The following is a 10,283-nucleotide window of genomic DNA, read 5'->3' on the forward strand; positions in this document are numbered from 1 at the left end:
TCATATTTTTTGATTCTTGTTTTCTTTTTTTGACATCTTCGCGCCCCCCCTTGTTGTTACTTCGTGCCCCCCTTTCACATCACATTTGGAGCGAAGTGGTAAGCATTTAATATGTTTCATTTGTTCTTTTTTTTACAAAAAAACATACAGTTAATCTTTCATTGCTAGTCTCATTTCCATTCTGACTGGAAAGTCACATGAACGCACTAAAGTGGAAAGGTGAGACCTCACAAGTTGGAAATCCGAATAGTCCAATAGCACACCAATGCAGTATAAGGGCTGTCATTTAGAAGCAGTTCCCTAAAGATGAAGGGCCAGGCATTAGGCATTTAAAGGAAACAGTAGAGAAAATGGCAATGCCTTCTGCGTGACAGTGCAAGTAGACAGAGTCTACCAGGGAAGCAGTATGAACAGCACCCAAAAAGAGGCTTCTGTGAAGGTACCAGGGTGTCAGAAGAATTAAGCAGGACAAACAGAAAGACATTTCCCCATGCCAACATGTGGCAGTGGGTAAGCCTCAAACAAGTGGGACCCTGCTATTTATTACAAACTTCATAAGAGTTCCTATAGTTTTAATTGAAGGACTGGTCCAGTAGATACACATTTTCCAAGGGACATCAGGAAGCATTATAACCTGGCAGACACGGAATATTTTAGAATTTTCTGACTCAGAGAGTGATGCCCTGTATCATTAATCCATCCATTATCCAACCCTCTATATCCTAACTACAGGGTCACGGGGTCTGCTGGAGCCAATGGATACAGAAATATCTGCTGGATGTGTTTTAAAGAGTCATTCCTTGTCAGTAACAAATTGAGTCTAGACAGGAAGGAAATCTGGTCATAGAAGTACAGTGAGAGATCAGAAGTGTTTTACATGTTTGGAGTAGTCTATGCTACCAAAATAAAAGGATTTTGTGTTGTATTAATTTGATGTTTTAGATTACTCTCTTTCATAATCCCTCCATCTATTGTGATTTAATCAACTAATGTTGGCTATATGAACTTTGGCACTTTTCTATTACTGTCCAAAGAAGATGCCTAATTACTGTGCCCATGTCTATGTATACAGGGTGTTTTGATACATAGAGAATGAAGAGTACCAAAGTAAAATATTCACCCATCCATCCATTATCCAACCCACTATATCCTAACACAGGGTCACGGGGGTCTGCTGGAGCCAATCCCAGCCAACACAGGACGCAAGGCAGGAAACAAACTCTGGACAGGGTGCCAGCCCACCACAGGACACACACACACACCAAGCACACACTAGGGACAATTTAGGATCTCCAGTGCACCTAACCTGCATGTCTTTGGACTGTGGGAGGAAACCAGAGTACCTGGAGGAAACCCACACAGACATGAGGAGAACATGCAAACTCCACACAGGGAAGACATGGGAAGCACCACAGTGCCATCCAAAGTAAAATATTACGTGACATAAGTTTGCCTTATTATACAAAATACTGAAACAATAATTAATGGAAAAGCAGAATGTATAAGAAACAAATAAAAAGAAAATCAATATTTAATTTCCCATTAGGTCTGACCTACAAATTCAGGTTCCTGCCTGTTAGGTGGGATCTCTTGCGCAATTCCTAAAGCAGTGCGCCACAAGAAGTAAACACTCTCCCACTCCGGTCCCAAATTCTCTCATTCTCGCTCTCTACTCTCTGAATGCACTAACCTCCTGCAATTAGTGGTCTTGATTTTATTGTGCTCATATAGGAAGAATGTTGTGTCCCAGTGAAAAGTGAGTGGCAGAGATTAGTTAAGGTTTTTCTTTTAGAAATTCTTTCAAAAGGATTATCAGGGACATGAATTAGCAGTGGTTTAACCACACAGTTTGGCAGGTCTTTTATAAAGTTCAAAGGACAAAACCAGAAAGAAGAGTGCTTGAGAGTGTCTTACTCTCAGTTGCCTCTTTAATTACTGAGAGTTTGGATGCACCATACTGTGTACGGCTGTATTTTAAAAAAGCTGTAGTGATGGCATTTGCTGTGTCCATAATTTCAAAATGGCCATGCTCACAACTAACAATGACAACACCAAAATAAAAGATAAACATAAAATAAAAATTAACAGTAGGACAAAAATAAGAACAAGCAGCAATAAAATATGAATAATATGTTTACAGTGAGCTCCTACTCAACTTTCACGTCCAAGTTTAAAGGGCTTTTATCAAGGTGTGACCTTTAGATCCCACTGTATATTACTTTCTAATCAGTCTCTAGAAACACTTCCAAGGTTATGAACACTTTGTAAAAAGCCCTGGAGACCCTGGTGTTCTGACATTCTTGTACTCCCAAGATCAAAGTGCCTTAAAATTTCTGTGGCTACTTGCCCTGGAAAACGTGACACGACTTATGGGACACCATTTAAACATACAAGGGCATACTGTCCTCGGTGGATGTTTACTCACATGGCATTTTGTTTGGCCTTCCAGTTGCTGCTGTGGGCTCTTCTTCTGAAATAAAAATCCTGTTGAGCCGGCCTCTTGTTGTGTGTCTGCCTCTGGTAATCCATCGACAGTCAGGCAACCTGTTACAATGTATACAGTAGGACACGTGGAGATTTAAAAATCCATGGATCAAAATAAGTTTACAGAAAATTTTATTGTGGCTTCTGATATTGCTATTACAAGTTAAAAAGTAAGATATGAATTTGTCAATTTATATTTTCAGCAACTAAGCTGGGGATTCTATTCTGTTATTTTAATTAGCTATTTATATCATTTTGTTTTTTTTTTATATCATAAAGCATCTGAGTATATGTTTACATTATATTTTTATTATACTGTTCACATTCAGGCAGACCGCAAAAGTACTTGAGAGACCATCTTCAAAACAAACAGTACTGAGATATGAGTGTGTGGCTGGGGATTTCCACTAAAGGAAGTAGCAAGATAAAAAAAAAGAAAAGTATTTGTTTATGGCTGCAAGTTAGTTTATGTGAAGAATATAGGGTTTGTTGTTTATTTCACTTCAAAACAGCTATCAATTACCAAAATGTTTTAAAACATGCAGAATACTGGCAGGTCACTTATTCCTTGTCTGACAAGTTCAATGTTCTCCAAATGTAGTTACAATCTGGATTTAGGAATGAGGATATAATTGTTGGCTGACTGCTGATGAGTCTGCAGTGTTCAACACTTAAAACCTTTTTAAATGTTTGGATAGCATTACATATGAATGTCATTATATTGTACAGCTGCTTGTTATATTTCTTCTTTTAATCACACTGAGGCAAACAACATAAAATGAGTATAAACACAGAATGGTTTTTTTTCCTCCATATGCTTAACCTTTTAGGTTGCATTTTGCACTTCAGGCCATATGCTATATATTTATTTTCAGCTATAGTTGAATAAGATGTACTGTAAAAATATAGATGCCCAACCACTGTGATGACCAATCACAGAATGCAAACCAGAATCAGTGCTGGGGTGATCTTCTTGATAAAGGCAGCATTCTCTTTTATATTTTCACTTATTTTATGAATAACAGTGCAATGAATGAGATATTAATTAATCAATCAATAATATAATCACAGCATTTCCCATACATTTATGCCCCATATCAAATGAATTTCAGTACCGATCACTTAACCAAATCAGAAAACCCGATATGAACTGAACTGTCATAGATTGTGAGACATCAAAAAGGTGAACAGAGGACAGGCTTGTTTATTTTAGAACAATGTTTCACCACAGAGATAACTTAGCTTTTCTAATTGAACGAATAATAACATGCTCTTTTCCCACTAAATTATGGAGGATAGATTAGGATTCTTCCAACTGAGAAAAATAAAATAATTTAGCAGTTTAGCATAAGATCTCACAACAGTTTTCATGTTATCCCAGCTGATGTCACTCTGAATGTTGCTGATGTGCTGTAATTGGTTTTCACTGCATGCAGCAACCCATGCATGGATGAATGGATGGATGCTTCATCTTCCTTCCACATCTCACACACATTCTGCACAGCTAAGTGGTATCCTTAAATATCATCAGTAAAAGTTTATGTGTGCCTGTGAGTTTTTGTGTACCTTGTAATGGACTAGCACCCAGTCCTGTAATTGGTCCTGTTTCTTCAAGAGTAGACCAAAACTATAGCTTTTTAAATTCTTTCGAATAGGATTCTCAAAGGTTGGTTTCCTCTTGGACATGATGCTGATGAAATCTGGAGAGAGTGAAAAAAATGTGAAACTGAATCTGGGGAGCAAAAGCAATTTTATTTTAGCTTGAAGATCTAGTGAAATTTGCAGTGGTGATTGCACTGTAGAGCTCAGGGAATCAGGTCCACTGTTTTTTCATGCTATTCATTTCTTTACAAGGAGTCATATAGTAGGAAAATTAATGCTTTTGTTGATACAAGTAATTTTCACTTAGGTTCACATTTAATGCCTCAGGCTTAAGATGTTCAGTCTTTTGTTCTGTATATTCTAGAGTACTTGGCAAGAACATAAGACTATAACATACTGCATGTTTTAATAAACATGGCCATTCAGTCCAGCATAATAATATGCTGTGCTTCTGCACAGGAGTCTCTTATAAAACCACTTTAAGCATCCACACTATCTCTCTAAAAGGACACTTGGGTGAGTTACTCCTCCTCAGATTCAGCTATCCTGAACTTGAACTGATTAATTACTTTTTCAAATGTATGCCTCCTGGAAACAAGCTTCTATGAATTTAAACATTAAACTGGATTTATATTGTAATGGTCTCATATTAATAATATTTTCAGTGGAATTTAGGGATGCTAGATCCACAAGTGCTGGCACCCTGCCCGGGGTTTGTGTCCTGCCTTGCTCCCTGTGTTGACTGAGATTTGCTCCAGCAGACCTCCGTGACCCTGTAGTTAAGATGTAGCGGGTTGGATAATGGATGGATAGATCCACAAATTAAAAGCTGCCAATTAGCTATTATATTTGTTATAAAAATTATATTACCCTTGTCACAGTTCACTCCTACTCCATGTGAGACCCAGCATGGGAGTGCAAGTTAAACTCTAGGCTCATACAAAGAGGCTGCAGATGCCTTAAAGTTGGATCTAATTTTTTTCTCAGGTGAGGATTGGAAATCTGCAAAAAAGCGAGGTCAAGGAAGTCATTTGCACCAGGATGCATCCCTTCAGGTCGGTAGAAGAACCAGACAGTTAGTCAATTCTGGTTTAGCCATCAATAGGCCAGGAGCCCCATCCTTTACTAGGTGCACAATTTTTCCAAATCCATAAAAAAAAAAAAACAAAGTCTAGAAAAGTGTTTTCACATCTTTGGGGAAAGGAAGACCAAGTTTTTTGGTTAATCCAAAGAATCCAAACATGCTGCATTTGTTTAATATTTTCATAGCTTTGTTCTCCTTTCCTGGACTTAATTAAACCTTGTAAATGTAAATGTTACATTTTTTTTTCTGGTGCCCTGAGCACCCCAGAGCAGTCACGGCGTCTGTACTTTGTGAATTTCCCCTTGGGATTAATAAAGTATCTATCTATCTATCTATCTATCTATCTATCTATCTATCTATCTATCTATCTATCTATCTATCTATTAAAGTGTAAGGATAATGGGGCTGATTGCATTGATTAAATATGAGTTTGATTAGTTTTAAAATGTTTACACCATCTACAATTCCAGTAATGTGGAGCACAAGCACATTGGGACTGTAAGTTTCACACTACAATCAGAGAGTATTTGGATCCCTTTACTTTTTTTTTTTGTTATGTTGCAGCCTCCTGGTGAAATCATTTCAGTTCATTTTGTCCCTCATTAAGTGACACTCAATACCTCAGAAAGAAAAAAATGAAAAGAGGATATTACAATACAATACAATACAGTTTATTTTTGTATAGCCCAAAATCACACAGGAAGTGCTGCAATGGGCTCTAACAGGCCCTGTCTCTTGACAGCCCCCCAGCCTTGACTCTCTGAGAAGACAAGGAAAAACTCTGTAGGGAAAAATGGAAGAAACCTTGGGAAAGGCAGTTCAAAGAGAGACCCCTTTCCAGGTAGGTTGGGCGTGCAGTGGGTGTCAAAACATATTAGAAATGTTAGCAAATTTATTTTAAAAAATCACATTGATACAGCTATTCAGGCCCTTTAATTATGATTAGGTTAAGTTCCTTTGGTAGCAATTACAGCGTGGAGTCTTGTTGGGCATGATGTGACAAGCTTCACACACCTAAATTTGGAGATTTTTGCCATCCTTCATTGTAGATCCTCCCAGCCCCTGCTAGGTTGGAAGAAGAGCATCAGGGGACAGCTATTTTCAGGTCTCTCCAATGATGTTCAGTTGGGTTCAAGTCTGGGCTCCTGTTGGGCTACTTAAGGACATTCTCCGAGTCGTCTCTAAGCCACTTCTGCATTGTCTCTGCTTTGTGCTTAGCATTGTCCTGTTGAAAGGTGAACCTTCATCCCAGTCTGAGGTCCAGAGTGCTCTGAAGCAGGTTTTTATTAAGAATATCTCTGTACTTTGTTTTGATCAGTTTTCCCTCAACCCTATCTAATGTCACAGTCTCTGCCCCTAATAATCAACCCTGCCACACGTTGCTGCCACCAACATGCTAAATCGTTGGAATGGTATTGTACAGGTGATAAGCAGTACCTTTGTTTCTCCAGACATGATGCTAATCTTGGTTTCTTCAGATCAGAAAATCTTGTATCTCACAGTTTAAAAGTCCTTCAGGTGCCCTTTTCAAATTTCAAGTGCCATAGCAAGGGGTCTAAATACTTTCAGTTTTTATTGTTAATAAATTTGCAAGTATTTATAAAATCCTGTTTTCACTTTGCTTTTCTGGGGTACTGAGTGTTGCTTTGATGAGAGAAAAAAATAAATCACATGATCTTTGTATATGGCTGAAACCGAACAACATGTGAAATAAGTGAGGGGGTTTGAATATTTCTGAATCTACTGTACATTATATTAGGGAATAGTAGAAAATATTTATTTGATAAATGGGGAGAGCTGCCATCAGGAAAGGCATCCAGCTGTGAAAATCACAACAAAACCACTCTTGGAGAAGTCTAGTCTGACAAAGAAATATTAGGAGAAATACTGGGCGTAGGAGACTGGGCTTGAATCCTAGCCCTTTTACTTGTGTATGTAGCTTGCACATTCTTCCCATACCTGTATGGTTTTATTTTCCTGTGGCATCCCAAATAAACCGATTTGAATTTAATTCCAAGCACCCATATCTGCCCGGATTAAGCAGGTTTGGATAGATGAATGGTTTGGCGTGGCGTGACGCTCCCACGCTGGAAGGACAGGGGAAGGGAGTGTATCCAGAGCATTACCTCCCCCGGAGCACTAGGTGGCAGTCCCCCTGGGTTGCAGCTGTGCCTCGGACTCCCGCAAGGATCCATGGGAACTGGAGTTTGATGCAGCCCTGTTAGGTTCCGTGGGTACCGGCAGTGGGTGCTGCAGCTGCAGCTCATCCACCACACCCAGAACTGCTGCCGGAATTGGGTCAACGAGCACCTGGAGCACTTCTGTTTGCCTTATAAAAGGAGCCAGCAGCCACTACTCAGGGAGCCAGAGTCGGGTGGAAGAGGATGACGCTTGCCTGGAGGAATGGAGGCGGACCGAGAAGAGAAGTGTGTTTTGTGCTGTGCTTCTTTCTGTATTGTACACGTGGGAAACAGGGGAAAGCGTTTCCCATGGGGAGAAGTAGAAAAAAAATAAAAATGTGTGCCCTGAACCTGTGTCTTACGTCTGTCTGTGTCGGGTTTGGGTGGCAGTGTGCCCCCTGGTGGTCCACAATAGATAAATAGTGATCTTGTTTGATTTGGTTATAATTACCTATCAATAACACTGAGGACATTTGTATCTTTCAGCCTGTAACTAGAATTAAAGTCCTGAGTTTTTCTCTTAAAGTTTTAAGCATGTGGCATTGTAATTGTTAAATTTACTGTGTGTTATTAAAAATAAATTAAATGAAAAGGACTAGGAAAAGTAGTAATAACTAATAGAAAAATAAGAAAAATACATTCATATAATAATAGGAAGAAAGATTAGCAGAATACCCTGGGGCTGGTGGGACTCAAAGGGGAGAGTAACTGTTTTATGTAAATACAAAAAGCAATTTTAAAGTCACATTTTTAAAACTAGTCCATGCCATTGTACTCTTTGATACTGTATATCATCACAAAATTCCCTTGATCTGATTGTAAATTTGTTTATGCCCTAAGGCAACAAGCAATGGCAGGACACACCATCATACCATCTTGTCAGGGACTGCAAGTGTAGCTGACCTAGAACACTTTATGTTATCTGTGTACACATAAAAACAGGGAGCTTTAAAGTGTCAGGTTTACATCTTCCATCCATCCATTATCCAACCCGCTATATCCTAACTACAGGGGTCTGCTGGAGCCAACACAGGGCAGAAGGCAGGAAACAAACCCCAGGCAGGGTGCCAGCCCACAGCAGGGCACGCAGACACACACACCAAGCACACACTAGGGACAATTTAGAATCGCCAATGCAAATAACCTGCATGTCTTTGGAATGTGGGAGGAAACCGTTGTACCTGGAGAAAACCCACGCAGACACAGGGAGAACATGGAAACACCAAGCAGGGAGGACTCAGGTAGCGAACCCAGGTCTCCTTACTGTGAGGCAGCAACACTACCACTGCGCCACTCGTTTACAATCTTTATTTAATTAATATAACGTGTTGTTGATAAATGGAGATTCTAAACTCACAGTAAATGTAAAGCAAAATGTTCTGCATTACTTAGCTTTTCTTATTCAGTTTCAGTGGGGGTCATGTGCCTATTTATTTCAGCATTGTCAAATCTCTACTCCAGGCAGAAAGGCTTAGAGTAATTCATGTTGTTTTTCAGCATGGCAGGGTTTGTGTTGACATTTGAGATTTCTGAGGGAAAAGCTATGAGGTGTTGTCTGATTTTCTTGTCTTTTTAATTGTTTTCTGTCCATTTTTTCCTAATTTTCTGTAGATACCTTGGCACTCAAAAGTGTGAGTAGTTGTGATTGTTATAAATGGTGGGGGTTAAATCAGAATTTTCTCTATGTTCTAAAATAAATTTTGACAAAGCAGGAGGCAGCTTGATGCATTCTTGATTCTGAGGGACATAACTCTTCAATTCAACCCATTTTTAATGGCGTTGCCTATATCAGACCTATTATAAGTTAGATACACTGCTGTCATTTGCGTTTGAGCTGCTAACTCAGAGACCGAGTTCAGGAAGATGTCTAAACCAATAAAGACTGTGTTTGAAAATATTCAGTGGTAATTTTGAATCATAGATCAAAGAATTATGCTGAATTCCATTTATCTTGGGAGTCGGATGACATCACACCAGAAATGTTGGTGTTCCAGTAAAATATTTGGAAAAACAATATTTATGCCTCCAGGAAAACCTTTCTTATGCTTGTTTCAGTTAGTCACTCAGTCATTTTCCAAACCGCTATATCCTAACACAGGGTCATGGGGGTCTGCTGGAGCCAATCCCAGCCAGCACAGGGCGCAAGGCGGAACAAACCCCGGGCAGGGTGCCAGCCCACCGCAGATGCTTGTTTTATTCAGAATAAATACCAGGTGATAACAACACTATGTGGTATTTTGTATATCCAAACACAGTAGCAACACGTCCACGGATATTATTATGGACAGTACTGCGTGCGCAATTGATTTAATAAGACACAAATAGACAGAAGTACTAATAAACAGTATAACAGTATGGCTTTCACTACAGATGACAGTTTACATCACCATTTTGAATTGACACATAATCTGAAGTCAGGCAAAAAAAGTTTCTGAGTAGGTAATCTAACATGTGGGGTGTCACACATGTGCGCGTAGGAGGAAGATGAGTGGACCGAAAGAAGGTAATTCCACACCAGGCCAGGGGGTGGCAGGGTGCACTAAACCTTTCTTTATTTTTTCTGTGGACCAAACATGAGAAAACCTGCCTGATTTCTCATACAAGATATCACCTTTGGTTACGGCACCAAGAGTGATGTCACGTCCGTTTGCGACTCCCAGTAAACCGCCACTTCCAGTTCTAGCCCCAGGAAAGATTTCACTTCTGGTTCCAGCCCCAAGAGTTATGCCACTTCCGGTTCTGACATAGATAACATCACTTCCTTTGATGGCCTTCAAAGCCGCCATCTTTGCCACTACTCATCAGTTCATGTTGAAAACTCGTCCTGAGCACATCTGTGCAATTTCAATTAACCTTTGCAGCTAGGTACAATATATGGGTGGCTGCCCCAAATCATTTTGTGTGTTCGAGGGTGACTTCTTTCACAGGGGACA

This window comes from Polypterus senegalus, chromosome 8, assembly GCF_016835505.1.
Source record: "Polypterus senegalus isolate Bchr_013 chromosome 8, ASM1683550v1, whole genome shotgun sequence".
NCBI classification, from domain to species: domain Eukaryota; kingdom Metazoa; phylum Chordata; class Cladistia; order Polypteriformes; family Polypteridae; genus Polypterus; species Polypterus senegalus.